General features: G+C 35.3%; 1 protein-coding gene across 7 annotated transcripts in view; it reads right to left on the bottom strand.

Moving 5' to 3' along the window:
* Positions 1-18,732, bottom strand: part of EXOC2 (exocyst complex component 2) — a 250,636-nt gene that overhangs the window by 216,404 nt on the left and 15,500 nt on the right. The window contains exon 1 of one of the 7 annotated variants that reach the window (XM_072603660.1): positions 15,603-17,233. The exons of 5 other annotated variants lie outside the window; for them this stretch is intronic. The gene's annotated coding sequence lies outside the window, so the exon portion shown is untranslated. Of the gene's footprint in view, positions 1-11,495; positions 13,500-15,602; positions 17,234-18,732 lie in introns of those variants that run through there. One more of the 7 variants, XM_072603659.1, reaches the window with a different exon arrangement.

Raw genomic sequence — 18,732 nt, 5'->3', positions numbered from 1 at the left:
TTGTACTTTATACTTCAGTCAAGCCAACATATGAATTTTTCTCATATATAACATTCCATCTCCCATCTCTAGCCCTTTACCCAAGTTTCTCCTGCCTTACCCACCTCCCTGACTTGGAATGACCTTAGTCCTTATAGCTGCCTCTTTCACTCCCTAGCTCCCCCCAAAACCCAGCTCAAGTGCCACATCCTATAGGGGGCTTATCCTGGTCCTACCAGCCCCCTACACTAAATTATTTTCAATTTCTTTGCATATACTTTCTATTTACTTCTGAGTGTGTACATTATTTCAATTGAGAGAGGATAAGCTTCTTGAAGGTAGGGACTCTCATTTTTGTCTCTGTATTCTGTGGCTCTAGTATGGTTTCTGAAACATAGCAGGTGCTCAATGATTGCTTGATGATTGATTTTTATCCTTGTATCTCCCAACATCTAGCATAATACCTAGCACACAGTAGAATTTTAGAATATGTCTACTGATTTGAATTGAAGGTATGATGGGTTTAGAGTTAGAATACCTGGATTTGAATTACAGCTTTGTCATGTGCTATGTGTGTGGCCTTGGCTAATTCCCCAAGAGCCCTGACTCAGTTTTCTCATCTTTCAAAGGAGGATGCTAAATTTAAATGACTTCTAAAGTCCAACTCTAAATCTAGGATCCGATGAATTGAAATGTCTTGCCCAGGTTTCCAAATACATATAAGAGCTCCTGCAAATTATACCACTTTCATCGTCAGAGTTTCTTCAAATATAAAATGAAGGGACTGAACTTACATGGTCTTTTCCAGTTTTATGATTCTATGAGATTCTTACATGGAGTCAAAGGGTGACTCATATTTTTTAATTCAACTTTAACTCAAAAAGTATTAAGTGTTGTAGGATTTCGGGAACTGGCACTCCCTAGCTCTTTCCACGATAAGATGAATGAAAATAATAAAAATTATGAGCCTCCCAACATGCTTGTATTTTTTAAACAGATTTCTATACTTATTACAAAATATTTTTAATACCTCACTAGAAAAGGATCTAAAAGTTTTAAGGCACTGTATTTATATTTCAAATTTGAGGTGGTCTGTTATTCATTTTTCATTAACAACAACTGGCTTCTGAGAGCAACTGAATGACTTATGCAGACTACTAAATTTTCCCTACAATTCTAGAAATCAAGCAATATTCCAAATAATACTATTTTTAAATTGGCATGTTTGGAAAATATACAACTTAAGTTTAAGGCTGTTCAAGAACAAAGGTTTCAAAGAAAAGTATAGCACCATATGATAGTGTTGAGGAATTCCATAATGGCCTATTTAGCTTCATGAAGTATAACAAAATATAAGAAAGAATCTATCAAGGAACACTTCGAGAAGTACTTTCTGATGATGCACTGTGATCATATAAACACTCACTAATCATGACATCATAGTTTAAACTGCTAGTTATTAATTTTTCCAGTATAAAGATGAAAATTTTCATTTCCTCTAGTGCTCTCTCTCTGTCTCTCTCAGTCTCTCCCCTCTCCCCTCTCTGTGGCATAAAATTCTCATATCCATTTGCAGACCAAAGGAAAAATTGGAAGAGATGCTTGAAACAGACATATTATGTTATTTCTGTGTTTGAGCATGGAGAAAATTTAGGAAACTTCAGAATTTTGTAAGTATTTGTTGATCATTCAAAAGATGTACTAACTAGTGCAGTTGACATTTAATGTCTGCAAAATGCTAATAAATGCATAGAATTTTAAAATTACTTTGTCTTCGAGTGGTCTTAATTTGATATTTTAAAAAAATCTATATGTCACTTAGGAACACAGAAAAATTTTTCCTTGAAGTCACAAATGACATCCTTAGTTTCATGAAAATGTAGGGTACTCCCAATTATCTTAAAGTGGTATCGTGAAAAAATTTAAATTTAATTCATGTGTGTACCCAGAGGCAGAACCATTCTTATTAGAGATGGAAGATATCAAAGTAATAATGATAGGGTATAATAATTTTAAAAGACTCAAAAATAACATTTTATAGATAATTGATCTAATGAATATTCAGAAACTAAAGTATAATTTACCATTCAGTTAGATGATAATTTTTTTTCTATCCATACCTGAAGTTTCACTTGTACAGAGAATTTCAGGTGAAATAATTCCTTTAACCAAAGAAGATCATCAACTGTTCTGCAATTTAAAGCCTTTGAAAGATATCTGGGGTACCAAAAGGTTAAGTAACTTGCACAGAGTCACAACCAGTTTATTTCAGAACTTCAACCTAAGTATTCCTAACTCCCAAATCATCTCTTTATCCATCGTCATGCTACCTTTCAAGTAAAATCCCAGATGTATAATACTACCACAAGTGTGTTTGTATCAATGAATAATGTTTGAATACGTACAGTACTAAGAACTTCAAATCATTGATGTAGTCCAACTTTCATTTTACACATGAGGAAACTTAGATCCAGAATATCCAAATGATTTATCAAAGGTCACACAGCAAGTTCCACTCAGTTCAATTTGTTAAGGCGCTACCATGTGACAGGAATCTTGCTTGAGAATATAAAGACAAAAATGAAAATAGTCTCTTCTCTTAATGAGTTTAGATTCCACCGGTGATTGCATGAAAAATTTTGTCAATTAAAGTTCATCAATTTTCATGGAAAATGATAATTTATCAGTTTTCATGCTATCATGATAGAAGATAAATTATTAATACCACAATTAGAACTTTCCTATACTTTCCACTAAATCAAAATGCACCATACATTGAAATATGAAAAACACTGAAACTAACCTTACTAATATCATTAAATCAAACAGGAATTATTGATTCAAAAATACTATTATGGAAATTCACCGCAGATTAAGTTTGCAAAGTTAAAAACTTCAATATGAAAATTATAAAAGAATATCAATGTAAATAATATTTGATTTTCTTTAAATGCAGGATAGTGGAAATTAGAAAAGCCTATAATTAGGGTAATCTGATTTTTATTAATGACTATTTGCATTATTACTTTATAATGTGACAGTAGAAAACGATGAGGGAAACGACTGCTTCATAAAAATACTATAAATAATATCAATGAATATAAAGTCACATATTTCCTTGTATATTTAAAAGAATCAAAGGTACTCAATTGAATCTGAAATGCAGTCATGGGCTATTTCAAACTTTGATGGTAAATAGGTTCCCTAAAATGCCAAGATGCCAACATGTGTTTCAAACATATATACATATATATGTGTGTGTATACATATATATACATATACATACATATGTATACAATTCTTTCAACAACAATTTTTAAAAAAATTTTTCAAGAAGAATTAGTGCAAATAGAAACCTATATTCCACAGAAATTTATGGAGGTAAGAGAATAGGGGTGTTTTTGAGTAATTAGAAGTCCCATCAGAAAATGTATGCATGTGTGCACAGGTACATACACAGGTTTTTACAGGAATTTCTATTTCTATGGAACTGAAGAACAGAAATATACATACTTTTTAAGGCTAACCTTGTACATTCTATAGGAAATGTTGCTATATATATTCACATTTTCTGCCATTATAATATTTATAATAAAGTACTAATGCTGCATAATAGAGCATATGATAATCTCATAAAACTAATACTGTTTATAGTGTAGACACTTAGAAACGTTTATTTAACTGAATATCACATGCACCTGATATACTAATTTTAACAACGATCACAGCTTAAGAACATCAAAGACTTACCTCAGCTTTAATACTACAGAGAAAATGACAGTTCTAAATGTTCATTTCTATTATTAAAGCACTTTATTGGAAAAATAAAAAGAACACTCACAACCAACTTAAAGAGGTTAATTGTATGCTACATAATATGGGGTGGTAGTTGTCTGGATTAAAAGGTAAAATAATTTAGTGACCTAATGTCCCACTAATTGTGGTAATCATGATTAACCTCAATTAAAACCATATAATACACACACACACACATACACACACACACACACACACACACCCATAATGAGTGCCCATCATTCAATAATTTGCTAAATACTGAGGACTGGGTTTTCACAAGCCCTGACCAAGCAGTGATGCTTTACTAAACAGAACACTAACTCAATAATGAAATTAAATCAGAAAAGTATTTTTTTTTACCAGAAAAGTACATTTTAATTTTTAAAGTGTGTGTGTTCGTCCTTCGTTGCCAAAGAAGACCATGCCATCAGAGAAATGATGACATGACTTGCACTTGACTTTGTTTTGATTGAGGGAGGGCTGCGTGGGTCACCAGCCTTACTTCTCCTCTAGAGCCATCTGAATCCACTGACCAGATATTCATCAGGATGACTGGAGATGACCAAGGATGAGGCAATTGGGGTTGTAATTACTAATGAAAATGAAAGGCTTACATTTCTTGGACACATACAGCTCTATGTTGCTGTGGTTGAATCGTTTCAATTGTGTCCAACTCTCCATGACCCTATTTGAGATTTTCTTGGCAAAGATACCGGGGTGGTATGCCTTTCCTTCTCCAGCTCATTTTAAAGAAAAGAAACTGAGGCAAACAGGGTTAAGTGACTTGCTCTGGATTAAACAACTAGTAAGTCCAGGGCTGGCACTTTATCTACCACACTACCTAGCTGCCCCATATAGCACTAAACTAGTAGAGAAAACAGCAACTTTCCTAACAGTCTAGTTTGTATAGGCTTCATTTTAGAAGACAGGTCACAATATCTCATTTACTCAGCACATTTTAGGAATGTGAAATAGATGAATTTTCCAGACAAACTACCCCCCTGAATTTCACTTTTTTATTTTTTATTAAATACTATTTTTCAAAGAAAATCCTCCTAAATGTATCCCCCTGAATGGCTGAATAAATTATGGTATATGAATGTAATGGAGTACTATTGTGCCATAAGAAATGATGAACAAGAAGACTTCAGAGAGGCCTGGAAGGACTTATATGACCTGATGCTGAGTGAAAGGAGCAGAACCAGGAGAACTTTATGCACAGCAACAACCACAGTGTGTGAGAGTTTTTTCTGGTAGACTTAGATTTTTGTAATAACACAAGAACTTCTTACCAAAAAAAAAAAAAAAAAATCCCAATGGAGGATCTCAAGGCAAAATGCCTGCCACACTCAGAGAGAGAAATATGGAAGTCACTCACATATTGTAGCAGATCATGTTTGTGTATGTGTATGTGTTTGTGTATCATGTTCTGATTTGTTATACGATTTCTTTCATTTATCTTAGTCTGACTACATAGCATGACTATAGTGAAAATATACTCAATAGGAAAGTATATGTAGAATCTATACAGAATTGTATGCAGTCGTGGGGAGGGAGGGGGGGAGTGGGGGGCAGGTGGGGGGGATAAAATCACAATAGTATGGCAGTGATTGTTAAACATTACAAAATAAAAAAAAAATAAATGTATCCCCCTTTTCATCAACAGGATCTCATTATGAACATAATTATACTACAGTACTGTCCTCTAGCTATGTGGATACCTAAACTGCATCCCTGGCCACCCAAACTGTGGAAGACAAGAACCTTTCTCTTTGTCTCTAAACCTTTGTATATAAATTTAAAGGATGCCTAGGAGAAAATCTCCTTTCCCTGCTACAACTTCCTATTCCCTCATCCCCATCCACCTCAGCATTATCCCCCACTACATTCCCTTCCTATTGTGCCCTCTTTTTCAGTTGTGCCTTCTGAATCCCTCATTTTGTTATCAACAAATGACCTTCCATATCTCTTCCTCTCTCACACATTTTCTATGTCCTTGAGATCACGAAAACCTGGTACACACACACACACACACACACACACACAAAAGAAAAAAAAAACCACGACAACATCAACAATAAAAACCACATATCCATACACAGACACATACCACCACCACCACCACCAATACCACCAAGCAACAAAAACATTCCATTCCAGGTCACACAACACTGTCTACAAGGCACTGGACTTGGAGTCTGAAAGACTATGATTCAAATCCCGACTTAAGATACTAGTTGTATGAACTTGTGCCTCAGATTTCTCATCTGTAAAATGGAGGGAAGAGAGGCTGAACTCAATGGTCTCTAAGGTCCCTTCCATCTCTAAATCTATGACACAATGATGATTTTCTCTAGTACTAAAAGAACTTTCTCTCATTGTCTCTCCATCCCTCAGTGATCCACTACATATACACATGGAGCCAGGGAAAACAAGTGTAGACTCCTTGTGTTTCACCACCACTTCCAGATCCTCCTCATCCACTATCACTTAAAAACTTCTTACATGAACTTTTCTCCACTTAGATAGATCCAGATTCTGGTAGCAGTTACCTGTTAGCCCTCAGGACATTCCTCCTCTTTTCTCAAGGAATTTAGTACCAAGCTCACTGCCTTCTTCAACTTCATCTCCAATACTTATTCTTTTTGAGAACCTTAATATCTATGTTGGTACCTATTCCTTCAAACAACCTGGCAATCCAGTTCAGTTTCAGCTTCCATGACTTGCCACAGTCCTGTGAAGTGACCATCATATCAGTTCAGCTGTCATACCCTGATCTCATCAGCAACCACAACTGTTCCACCTCCACAAGACAGAACTCAAAAATTCTTCTATGTGATTCTAACGTTCTTGCTTTCCCAGGTCATCTCCTCTGCTCTGGCCATATTTTCCTCCCTTTGACATTTTGATACTTTAGTTAAACTGGTTCAAACTTCAAACTTCCCTTATCCTCATATCCTCTGTGCTATCATCACTCATCTCTTTTTACCCAACTGTGGATAATCCCACAATCTACCTTCTCTGAGCCTATTAGAATGTTGCTGAATACTACAGTAGGATGTACCATAAACCATGCTGACTACCACAAATTTATGTGACCTAACGTCAATGGGGTCCACTGATTCATAGCAATCCTTTCAGCTAAGTAGCACAGTAGCTAGAGTGCTGGACTTGGAGTCAGAAAGACCTGAGTTAAAATCTAGCCTCAGATACTTTCTAGCTCAGTGAACCTGGGCAAGTCACTTAACCTCTGTATGCCTCCGTCTCTTCATCTGTAAAATGAGGATAACTCCCAGAGTTGTTGTTAAAAGCACATAAAATATTTGCAAAGCAGTTTGCAAAACTTAAATCACTATGTAAATGACAGCTATTACTATTAGCTTTGCTCTTCCATAACTGACTTCCTATAACTTCCATACGTCCCAAAGCATCTATTCCAAATCTGCCCTCAAAACACCCTCTCCACATTCCCCATCAGTTCTGCCTCCCTTCACTGAGAAAATTGAGACCATCTGTCATGAGTCCCCCCTTCTTCCCGATTTTATTCCTCAAATGTCTTCAATATAATCTCTTATTCTTTCTTCCTTATTCCAGGACAGGAGAAAGAGGTGAGTCCTTCTAGCAAAGGTTAACTCATCTATTGGTGCCCTTAATTCCATCCTCTCTTCAGCAGTTTGCCCTACCCTTGCCACGCCCAATCAACTCTCTCTATAATCTCTCTTTATCCGCTGGGTCACTCCTAAAAAAAAAAAGAAAAAAAATGTCCACACTCTTTTCTTTTACTTCCTTACTTCTCAAACACTTCTCAACTCTTTACAATTTGGCTTCTTACTCCACCACAACTAAAACAGCAGTCTTCAAAGTTACCAATGATTTCTTTGTAAAAATCCAAAGTCATTTTATTCATTCCCTATCTTTTTGATCTCTCAGCAAAATTTGACACTGTACATCTACTCTTTCTACTAGATCATCTAATCCGTGGTTTTTCATGACACTGCTTTCTCCTGGTTCTGTTTCTCTCCTTAGTTCTATTTCCACATCATTACTTATCTTTCGAAATCAGGAAGACCTGAGGTCAAATCCTGCTTTCAACACTTAATAGCTTTGTGGTCCTAAACAAGTAACTTAACTTCTCTCTGCCGTTTTCCTAACCTGTAAAATGGAGAACACAGGATCTATCTCAAAGGGTTATTGTGAGAATCAAGGAGATATCATGTGTAAAACACTTTGCAAACCTTAGGGTGCTATATAAATGCGAACTACTATTATTATTCTGCAAGTTGATGTCCAATGAGGTATTTTAAACTTTTGATCTTTCTTCTAAGACCACCAATCTAGTTTTCCTATTTCTACTAGGGATACATACAGCCATCCTTCCAGTCACACAGATTCATACTCTTGGAGTTAGCCTCAACTCCTCCCTCTCCTTCAATTTACATATTCAACCAGGTGCCAGATCTTCTCAGTTTTGCCTCCACAACATACCTTAAATCTTTCTCCTTTTCTGTATTCAGAGTCACTATCACTTCAGGCTTCAACTGCTAGCATTACTTGTAATGGAGAGAAACTAGAAATGCTAGCAATAGCAGTAAGACAAGAAAAAGAAACTGAAGGAACAAGCATGAGCAAAGAAGAAACAAAACTATCACTTTTTGCAGATGATATGGTGGTTTACTTAGAGAATCCTAGAGAATCAATTAAAAACTAGTCTAAACAAAAACTATCAGAGTTGAAGAATATAAAATAAACTCACGCAAATCACCAGCATTTCTATACTGTTAGCAACAAAACTCTGAAGGAAGAGAAAGAAAGTGGAATTCATTTGAAATAACTGTAGACAATATAAAATACTTGGGAGTTTTCCTACCAAGAGACACACAGGAACCATATAAACACAATTACAAGACAATTATTACACTTTTAAAAATGGCCTAAATCACTAAAAATGAGAGAAATGCAAATAAAACACCTCTGAGGTATTCCCTCATACCCATCAGATTGGCTAAGAGAAAAGAAAAATGACAAATTCTGGAGAGGATATGGCAAAACAAGTATACCAATGTACCATTGGTAGAATTGTGAATTGGTCCAAGCATTCTGGAGAACAACTTGACATTATGTCCAGAGAGCTATAAAACTTGTGTATACCCTTTGATCCAGCAATAACATATTAGGTCTATACCTGAAGAAGATCAAAAAGGAAAAGGACTCACATGCACAAACATACTTGTAGTATCTCTCTTTTGTGATGGTAAAAAAAATGATATATATGACGGAATACTACTGTACTGCAAGAAATGATGCCAGAAGTCAAAGGATATGAACAGGCAGTTTTTTTCAGAGGAAGAAATTAAAGTTATCTATAATTCTATGAAAAATTCTCTAAATCACTATTGATTAGAGATGCAAATCAACTCTGAGGTACCACATCACACCTATTAGAGTGGCTATTATGACAAAACAGGAAAATGATAAATGTTGGAGAACACGTGGGAGAGTTGAAACACTAATTCATTGTTGGTGGAGCTGTGAGCTAATTCAATCATTCTGGAGAACAGTTTGGAGCTATGCCCAAAGGGCTAAAAAAATGTGCATATCCTTTGACCCAGAAATATTGCTTTTAGGACTATATTCCAAACAGATCATAAAAATGGGAAAAGGACCCACATGTACAAAAATATTTACAGCAACTCTTTTTGTGATGACCAAGAAGAGGAAATCAGGGGGATGTTCATCAATTGGGAAATGGCTGAACAAGTTGTGGTATATGGATGTACTGGAATACTATTGTGCTATAAGAGATGATGAACAGGAAGACTTCAGAAAATCTGGAAAGTCTTATATGAACTGATGTTGAGTGAAATGAGCAGAAAGAACCAGGAGAACATTTTGATAGACTTAGCCCTTCTCAGCAATGCAAAAACCTAAAACTTTTCCAAAAGGACTCATGATGCAAAATGCCATCCACATCCAGAGGAAGAACTATGCAGTCAGGACACAGAATGAAGCAGACATTTTCTCTTTTGTTATGTTTTGTTTTTCTCATGGTTTCTTCCATTCACTGTAATTCTTCTATGCAACATGACTAATGTGAAAATGTGTTTAATAGGAATGGATGTGTAGAGCCCATATAAGATTGCATGCCATCTTGGGGAAAGAGAGGAAGAAAATTTAAAACTTATGGAAGTGAATACTGAAAACAAATAAATTAATAAATTTGGGGAAAAAAATGTGGCATCTAAAATTGGACATGATATTCGTGATGTGTTCTGACTGAGGCAAGTACTGTATTGACGCAACTGGCCTTCTTTGATATGTATTACAACTAAATATATGTGTATACCATTTATATTTTTGTTTATCTTTTGCATATGATAGAAACATGATGGCTCTGTTAATAAGTTCAAGGATGACACAACTATTTTAGTTATCAAGTTGTTGTGTTGAAAAAGAAAGCAAGAGTCCAGTTGTACCCATCTAGTTTTTGCCTCAGCTAGACCACATTGTGAATATCATGTTTAATTCTGGACACCATGGTTTTGGAAGGCTATTGACAGCTTGGAGAAGATTCATATAAGGGCATCCAGGATGGTGAAGCAAACGGAGATCAAACCAAACAAAGTTTAGCTGAAGAAACTAGGATCACAAGTTAGTTTGTATATGACTACAACCCCCAGATTGTTTTCACTGGCACTAAAGAAAACTTGTATTAAATGCTGAAGAGAATAAATAGGAAAAAAAAAAAAGAAATGATGCCAGATGTCACTGGCTAACATACACTTCATTTCTATCTCTGACCATGACAGTACTCATTTCTTGTAATTCTGCCACATGATAATATTTTATCTGAGCATTCTTAATTCTGCCAACATGTAATCTTAGCAAAATAATAAGTCTTGGTCTCCTGAACTACTGTAAAAAGTGGTTAATACTCCTAATTTCCATAAATTCATTCAGTCAATTTTTGACAAGTCTACTGATATTTCCTAAAATGGTGCTAACTATAATGACAGTTTATTCACATCAGAGATAAATACTTAATTAGCCAAAAAGGCTTGGTCTAAACCAACTCCTTTTGTAGGGGTCACATGGATGACAATAGGTCAAAGTTCAAATACCGCATCTATATGCAATGACAGAGAAAAAAGGCATGAAATTATGTTACCATTACCATATAGCTACTTATAAATCTTAAAAGTTCTAATTTCTTAACATTGTGCACTCCTTATTTCTGAAAGCTACTATAGAGGTAATTCTCAGAAAACCTCACAAAATTCACATGTGATTTTCATTTTCTTAAAAACAAAATTTTAAAAATCCTATACATAAAAACAAAACAAAAATTTTAAATCCTATATATAAAAGCCAGATGGCTGTAAATAGTATCCTGGCTATAATAAGTTCACTAGCTAGTGTCTGAAATGCAAAGATGAACTTGTTTTCTTGTATTCATTAGAAATGCTTTGGATGATACTCAGAAAGACATGTTAACCAAGATGCCACTGCTGACAGACCTCTCTGCAATAGAACAGAGTACTGTCAGAAGCTCTAAACTCCTTTGCACAAAACAAGCAGTAAACCAATGCCCTACAAAACAAAACACTCCTCTTTCCCTATTCAACCCAAATTCCTGTAATATTTAGGTTAATAAAAGTCCTTCTTAATGGAAATTACACTTAATTTAGCAAATATTTATCAACTTTAAACTTGACACTCACTAGCTGTGTGACCTTGGGCAAGTCATTTAACCCCAACTGCCTCATCCTGGGTCGTCTCCAGTTATCCTGATGAATATCTGGTCACTGGATTCAGATGGCTCTGGAGGAGAGGTGAGGCAGGTGACCTGAACAGCTCTTCCTTACTCAAAACGAAGTCAAGAGCAAGTCATTTCATTATTTCTCTGATGGCATGGTCTTCTTCGGCAAAGAAGAACAAACACACACACTTTGAAAATCATTCAATTTAGACAAATCTTAAGAACTGTCACATTCAAGCAACAGCTCCAAACAAACATTCTATAACTAACCATCACAAAAATGTTTGAGGGTGATAATCAAATACCTAATTAAGTACCAGTTCAAGGTGGAATAAAAACAGAATGCTGACCTTAGAATAATGAGCCCCAAGTTCAAATTCAACTCCAGCACTTACTAGAAAGTACCCATGCATCTCTGAACTTAAGTTTCCTTTAGAAATGGGAGAGAAAACTCTTTCCCTTGTACACTATTTCCCAAAAAGTCTTAGTGTATTTTAAGCTATTAAAGCTTATGTAAGCATAATGCTTTAAAAAGCATTTTAAATCACTTTCAAATGCACTAGAACTTTTGGGGCATCCTATATATCCTCGAGTATGTATGTCTGGACCTTTTATTTCTCCTTATCATATTTTATCTTATAGTTACTTTCGCATTTCTTACTCTCTGAATCTTGGCTCTATCTCTTACTAGTTGTGGGGCCTCAGACAAGTTGTTAAACATTTATTAGTCTCAGTTTCTTCATATTTAAAATAGGGTTAATAGTATCTTTATTACTTTGCTTCTCAGGGATGTTATAGGAATCAAGGATATGACACATATAGAGCATTCTGTAAACATGAGGGGTCAAACACTGCCTGCAAAAAGTGAAAACCAGATTAAAATGTTTAACAAAATAAATAAAAACACAATACAACAGAGATAATGTTAATTTCTAGCAGTCTCAGTCAATCTGAAGTCTACTACTGTCATTGGCATTTCTTGATCTGCTGGAATGAAATGGGGAGTAGGGGGATGATATCTGTGGTTCCTTACAAGTCTAAAACTATGATTCTCTAAAAATAGAGATACTACTTGTATCACATATGGCTTGCTTTCAAATTAACCAGTATTTCAGTATTACTTGAACAGATATTTATTTGTCTATCATTTTCTCAAATACCATTTCTAATATTATCAATAGGACATCACTTAACATGAACCTCAGTTTCCTCAACTATAAAAAGGCAATAAAAATATCCCTAGTACAATACTTTTCCCAGGGATTACTATGAAGAGCAAATGCAATGACCTATGACAAGTACTTTGCAAACCTTAAAGCACTATGTGTTGGTTATTACTCTGTGCTCTTATAAATCTGTGGTGGATTCAGTTGCCATGGCCAAATAATTCCTCATCTGGTGACTAACTAACTTGCTGATAACCAACCTCTCTTTACTTAGCAAGGTAAATCCTCAAGCAGCAAGTACACTGTTGCAAAGGTAATTTTCTGAGTCAGAACTTTTCAAAGTACACACTTTCCTGGCATGGCCTTTAAAAATCTATGGCCACTTCCACATTACAACGAGAGGGGGATTCTGCCACATTTAAAAAAGAAAAGTCACGAGATAAAGATTAGTACAACAAATAAATCCCACAGTATGGCTGACATCCAGGTACTGAAATGAGGAACATCAGAGATTTGGATCTACGGCCTTGCTGTTGTTATTTTGTTGGTTTTTATCCTTAACAAATAAGTATACAAACGCGTATCAGAACAAGAATAGTGTCAACTACCAACCACCTCAAGAAAATGAGATCCTAGCAAGCCGTCCTTATGAGATGGGAAGGTTTCATAAAAATAGCCTATGAGACAAATAAACACAAAACATATCTTAAATCACATAAAAATGTGAATCTACCCTCAAAGGGGAAAAGAGTTAAAAGAAAAAAGTCAGACAAGAAAATTCAAACAATAATATAAAAATAAAACAATGAGAATAAGTATTTAAATAAATTGTTTCCAAGTTGAACAAGGAACCATCCTGTCCCCCACTGCATCCCACCTAAAATTCACCACTTTCTGACTCTAAACAAAGATAAAAATAACCAACAGTCAAAAATCAGTTTCAAAAATCTTTTTAGATATTACTGCAACATAGCCATCAACCAAATAATAATAATGAAGCCTTTTGGAAGTAGAGACACTAATACTTGACATTAATTAATTCCTGAAATTTTTAGATTGAAAGTCAAATGAAAACCACATTAAATTTATTTGGAGAGAACTTAAAATATACAAACTAAAATTTAAAAGTAGCCAAGGAACAGAATAAGAAAAATAGCCTATATTTATTAACTCCTCTGGAGATTCTTAGTAGCCTAGAATTTCCAAATAATATATCAATTCCATTTTTGCCTGCCTGCCAGAAGACAAGAAATGAATTAAGCTAAACAATACTGAAATTCCAAATGATATTAAGAATGCATAGGTGTTTATTTAAATGATAAAAGATTTGATCAATTTCAACAGAAATGTTACATTTCACAGAGAGAAAAATCAAGAAAACATTAGTAAGCTACTTATAATGAAGAATTGGAAAAATATAATATCTAAATATCCATAATGTTACATGAAAATAAAATTTCATTTGTCTTATATTGTCATGTTAAATCAAGCCAATATCAACAATGATAAATGAAATTACTTTTCTCATAAATGAGTACACCAAAATCAATGCAGTTCTCTGAGAGAACAGGGGTCAAAAAAACAATTTCCAACTTTAAAATGATTACTTTATTAAATTTTCTAAAATATATCCTACATAACACCAAGATTATTTTCTGAGGGCAGGAGATGTTCTGGCATTTCTTTTTATCTACTGTACTTAGCACTGAGGCCAGGAACATATAAGTGTTTAATATATGCCTTTTGACTGTTTGAATGGATTTATTTCATCCAAGTTTTTACTTGTTTTGTCTTGATCAATAAGGAACAGAGAGGCCTGTCAATATTCTAAAATGCTTGTTTTATTCTTTATTCCCACCTCAAAAGATATTTCATCAAGACCATATATCTTAACATGATAAAAGCAAAAAAATGTAGCACTCAGCAATACCATTAACATTTCTGAGTCACAAAGGATTAACAGGCTGGACCTGAAGCAGATGCTGAGAAAAGCACTGGTAGAGGAGGAGACTACATATTTTAGACTATACTGCAGCTGTGAGGGATTGAAGCTGCTAACTGTGGAATCAAGCTCAGGAGAAACTCTGGGCACAGTTCCGGCATCCGAAATAAATTAAAGTAAACAATGTTGCTCTCTCATCCACCCTGTTAGCAGCCTCTCAGCTAAGTCAGAGACCACACACTCAGACCACACAGGACCAGCTGAACTCTCTCGCACGCAACATCTAGAAGCTGTCACTGTGGAGGCACAAAAAGGGTAGGGGGTGTGGGAGTATATGTGCACCTCATCCTATCTACAGCTGGTTAGGATACTGTGTGGTTTAGAGAAAAGGAAAGGGGGAAAAATCCATAAACCTCGCTGAGAAAACATACTGGTCGTGGCCTTTGGTAGTAATGACTTGCACTCCCCTTATACCAATTTAGTAGCTGATGAAGGATTAGCAAAGCATCTATTTAACATCAATTAACCTTCTATCTATCATATGTCAAAAGAAAGTTTTACTATTATAAAAGAATTTTATTTGAAGAAATAATGAATGGCTATATTTTAAACATGTATAATATTGTAAAATTAACAATTATTACCATTATTGGTGAATTTTTCTTAACTAGTAATCTTTGCATCTTTTCAAGGATTGAAGCAAACTAATCAATTTTAAAATGCAGTTTACTTAAACAACAAATTAAAATGCAGAATTTTTAAAAATAAGTCTCATAAGCTTAGTTTTCCAAAATGTCTATTGGTAAGGCAAAAAAAGGTTATTATTTCATCCAGACTTCATCTCAAATACTTCTTACAACTATTCATTTTTAAAGACAGACTTTAAAGTATGAAAAAAGTCAGTTATCAATAAAAATAATAACTTGAAAATAGACTTTAAATCATAAGACATATTTCTTACCACCACATACTTTTCCTTGGGCTAGTTTCACTCTAGTCAAAGTAACTCCTGTACCAAAGGACTCCTGAGGGAGGCCAAGGGTGACACCACTGAGATTTATTAAGTGACAAAGCTTGGAAGAGAAAGGATGAAAATGATTAAGAACATTATATATTATCCTTGAGTCCTCAAAAACTCAGCTATAAGAACCAAAGTCCTCTCTATTGAATCCAAACTTCTATTTACCACTCATCTTCCTGAGTTCAAATCTCGCCTCAGATGCTTACTAACTGTGTCACCCTGGGCAAGTTTCTTACTATCTACCTCAATTCCTCATCTATAAAACGAGCTAGAGAAAGAAATTGCAAACCACTCCAGTATCTTTGCCAATAAAACCCCAAATGAAATCATGGAGGGTTGGACACAAATGAAAAATGATGGAAAAACATCATCACCACCTCCAACCAGGCTAGACCCATAGGTCACTTATATTTCCATGCCAGAATAGTGTTTCTTGAGGTGGTAGGTCAACAAATCCTCCTACCCTAAATCTCAAGAAAAAAATTCAAAGAGTAAAGGATGTTATTCTATTCGGAATAATCCTTGGAATAGAGTACCCCAGGAAGTTTCCAGGAGGTGAACTTAGATGGAAACAGATTATTAGGTCCATTTCATCAAATAGCCAAATCTGCAGGGCAAAAAAAAGAGAACAGACCTAGTCTACTCAGGGTCAGGCTCAACTTCTTCAGAAACACTATGTACCAAAATAAGTGTCCTGAGGTACTCTCCAAAACAGTACTACACACTAGGGGCCACCTATAATCAAACTGAGCTCCCAAGGATGGGGTAAAGAACATCTGGTTTCTGAGGAGTCAATTCTCACAAAGTCATTTCCAAACAGGCTTCAATTTAATTGAGGTCAGGGCGCCAAGGAGTTACCCCTACCTTAATTAATACCATCAATACATCATGGGAGATAGTGGAAAATATTCATACCAATAAGATATCATATCTTAGATAAAAAAATTTCCTGGAAAATGGTTTTACTAACATATTAGGGAATAGAGGTGGGGGAAAGGATTCATGGCAGTACTAGCACAGTACTAGCACAGAATAAATGGGGCCAAGGTAATCAAGCACTGGTTCATATTGACAACTGGTAAGGATTCTTAACATTCTACAACTGCAGCATTAAAATCAGATCATTCAGCAGAAACTAGATGGGATATTAAGAGATCATTTTAAGGAAACTCCTCATTGTAAAAATGAGGAAATGGAGGCCAAGAAATGTTAAGCGACTTCCTCAAAGTCACACAGACTCCTAGGAAAAGTTAATCAAAAGGGAGAAAGGAAAAAGAATAAGATTAATTTGAAAAATAGGAGTGGGAAGTGAGGCAGAGAGAAAAGGATGAGATTCTGATCTCAATGGTCTATGTGGACCAGAGATTCTGGTTCACCCTATCTCAGGCCCTCTTCCTTCTCTACCTCTGTCTTTTCTTAGTTTGCCTACCTCAGTTATTTACCTGGCTTTCCTTCTACTTCTGCTCTCTTTCATAGTCTACTGTCCTCTCCCTCCCCCTCTTATGTTTTAAATAGTTAAATTTTGAAAAGTAAAGTGACCACATTTCTCTCAAAAAAAAATCAACTTTTTTTTTTATTTGTTATAAAACCTCAATAGATTTTTCTGAGATTCAGCAATCCTCAACAAGAAAAAGACATGCAATAGGAGATGGGTGTAGTAAGTTAAGAGGGAATAAAAGAGTAATTATAAAGACAGGACCCAGAAGCACAATGATACGGGAAGAAGAACACTAGAGCTATAACTAGGAATTTCTGCAAGGGACAAGAAGGGTATCATCTGCAGATGGTAGAAGACAGATGTCCAGCATTCACTCTGGCTTTGAATTCCCAGCATCCAATACAGTACCTTACACAAAGAAAGTGCTTAACAAATGATTATTGGATTGGCTTGGGCATTGGCTTGGGGATGTGGGAGTAGAGTTAAAAGTAGGAAAAACAACTCACTCCTGTGGATCCTATAGGACGTTCTAATCCAATCCAACAAGCAATCATTAAGTACTTTCAGGGGGTTGTAGCAGACAGAGATGTGGAGAGTATCTATTAGACAAAAATTTGAAGTAAAGAATAGGTAAACTCTGGGAAACAACAACTAGTCTACTCAGGCTAGGAGGCAGACTACATATGTGGGGATGGATGCAGAGTGGGAAGCAGCAGTCACCGAAGATTTCTGGGATGGGATCAGACCTGTGCATCAAAGAAAACTTAGGCAGCACTGTAAAAGATGGACTAGAAAGGGCTAAGACTGTTGTCAGGGAAGCTATTACACTTGCATAGGTGAGGAGTAATGAAGTCCTGAACTAGGACAGGTAACTGTGGGAGTGGAAAGGAGGGGACCAATAGGAGATATTTATAAGGACCTGATCATTTGATAGGGGGTAAGAGGGTGGGAAGGACAAATTAAAGGTAAAGTAAAAATGATAAGTAACATAGATCTCTCATTTTAAGTAAATGAGAAGTACAGAATGAAAATCACAGATTAAATGAAATTGATAACTAATTTATTTTATGGAACTGAAGATCTGAACCTTAGGTGTTTTCTGCATAGAAAACATATGTTCAATATTAACAAAATGTGAGAGCTAGGTTCTTCTGGCATTGCAAGGATTGGATTGAGGGCAGAAGTCAGAGAATTCCTCATTTAAAATGAGGAGATTTCTAAGAATAGGCAAAATTCCCATGATACAGAAAAATTGGCCAACATGGGAAACAGAAGTTACTGAGTCAGGAAGATGTTGTAAAGTTCTCAAAACACTTCTGGAAGAAAGACTATTACTGCTACAACAGTAACACTATAGGAGAAATAGCAGAAGAAGGCTTGTAATACATATGAAATTATATCCAAGAAGAAAGCAGCAATAAAACCCATAGCTTCATATGTCTATATGAAAAATGTGCATGTAAAAACTCTGTAAGAATTATTGCTATTCAAAAATGGTACAGGCTATCTCTGAAGATCGCATGCTATGGATATTTTCACATAGAAGTTGAATGACTACTAAGGATATTATGAAGGGGATTCCTGTTCAGGTATGTTTTAGATTAAATGATTATTGTGGTCCCTTCCAGTACT

This window comes from Notamacropus eugenii, chromosome 4 (genome assembly GCF_028372415.1).
Source record: "Notamacropus eugenii isolate mMacEug1 chromosome 4, mMacEug1.pri_v2, whole genome shotgun sequence".
NCBI classification, from domain to species: Eukaryota; Metazoa; Chordata; class Mammalia; order Diprotodontia; family Macropodidae; genus Notamacropus; species Notamacropus eugenii.
The sequence above is the reverse complement of the archived record's forward strand: the minus strand, read 5'-3'. Positions and strand labels throughout refer to the sequence as shown.